Below are 1,975 nucleotides of genomic sequence, written 5' to 3' on the forward strand. Positions count from 1 at the left end.
AAAAAAAAAGAAATGAGATGCTTGGTTACATGAGAGGAGACCCCCCAAAAACCGGAATTTATTTATAAAAAAGTATGCATTGATTCTTACATGTTTAAACTTCAGCCACCTTCAAAGTACTCTCCGTTGGATGCAACACACCCTATCGAGATGCTTTTTCCACTACTCAAAACAGTTTCTGAACGCATCCATTTGATGACTTTTAGTGCTTCGGCCCTTTTTGGGTTCACCTCTTTCACATCGGAAAATCATTTTCATTTGAGGACTTTTTTCATTCAGGGAAACACAAATAAGTCACTCAGGGTGAGATGAGGTGAACAGGGAGGGTGGAGCACAGGGGTCATGACATCTTTATTTTATTTATTTTTTGAGACTGAGGCTCATTTTGTCACCCAGGCTGGAGTGCAGTGGCACACTTAGGGTCACAGCAGCCTCAATCTGCTGGGCTCAGGCAATCCTTCTGCCTTAGCCTTCCAAGTAGCTGGAACCACAAGTGAGCACCTCCATGCCCGGCTAATTTTTGCATTTATTGTAGAGACGAGGTCTTGCCATGTTGGCCAGACTGGTCTTGAACCCTTGGGTTCAGGTAATCCTCTGGCTTCTGCCTCCCAAAGTGCTAGTATTACTGAACCCAGCATGTTGAGGCTGCAGTGTCCAAGAGCAGCCACTGCACTCCAGTCTGGGGGACAGAGTGAGACTCCAACTCAAAAAAAAAAAGAATCTCCAAAAAAACATTCACTGAAGCCAAATGCATCCTCTCACAACAATGACAGCTGTTACCCTGATGCCGAGGGGTTCCTAGAACAGTTACTTAGCGGGGAAAGCCTGTACTACAAGAGGTTTGCCCTCCAAAAAATAATTTCGGAATTTTTGGGGTCCCCTCATATACTATATAAAAAGATCACATTGAGCTAATTCACTACCCATCACCTCATCTACTTATTTTGTGTGTGTGGTGAAACCATTAACCATCTACCCTCTTAGCCACTGTCACAGATACAAACATGTTATTATTAACTTTAGTCACTGTGCTATTGACAGACCTCCAGAGCGTATTTGTCCTAACGGAAACGCTTCCCCATTCCATTCCTACTCCTCATCCAGTCTGCCAGAAAATCCTCTCCGCCCTGCTGAAGTGGATTCCACATCCTGCAGCTTCTCACCTGAGCCCCAGGCGCTTCTCGGGCTTGGGTTCTCAGCTGCCTCCTAAGAATCTTCCTGGCGATCACCACTCTCGCCCTCTGAGCCTCTTCTCCACACAAGCAACCACTGAGAGCCTTTAACGACATCTGCTGATTCATGTTATTTTGCTGCTCAAAAATTCCCAGGAGTTCCCCTACCACTCAGAGGACAGCAAGTTCTAGGTAAAGCCCTACTAGGCCTTCAAGGTCCAGCCTGTTCCCCTGACCTGTCTGCCATCACCCCTGCTCCAGCAAGCCATGTGTGCATCCTCCAAAAGCCTTTGCCCTATGCCCCTATGTCTGCCCCTGTTGGGGATACCCTTCCCCAGACACCTGCTAGCTAATGCATCACCTCCCTCAAGTCTTCACTCATATGTGTTGACGAAAAGAAATCAAGCTCTGTAAAAATATTTAAGATGGGTTATTCTTGAACCAAACTTGAGAACCTAGGCCTGGGGTCACCCGCCCTCAGGAGGTCCTGAGGACGTGTGTGCACCGTCGTTGAATGGTGCCCTGGTCATATACGTGTGTTGGTTTGTGTTTTCTTGTAACTTCCCTGGAAGGCAGAAGTTACAAGAAAACACAAACAAATATACGTGAGATTTTCATGGGTTTGGCCCAGGAAAGACAGCCATTTCCAAGCAGGGGCTTGTAGGTCATAGGTGGATTCAAAGATGTCTTGACTGGTCATTTGCAGTTCCTATCCGAGGAATTTGGGGAATCAGTAAAGATGTTTTGTTGAGATCATGGGAGTGGGAAAACTTCAGGTTTGTTCATAGGGAGATGAAGTCCTA

This window comes from Carlito syrichta, unplaced genomic scaffold, assembly GCF_000164805.1.
Source record: "Carlito syrichta isolate Samal-C Ts95f unplaced genomic scaffold, Tarsius_syrichta-2.0.1 Scaffold302038, whole genome shotgun sequence".
NCBI lineage: Eukaryota > Metazoa > Chordata > Mammalia > Primates > Tarsiidae > Carlito > Carlito syrichta.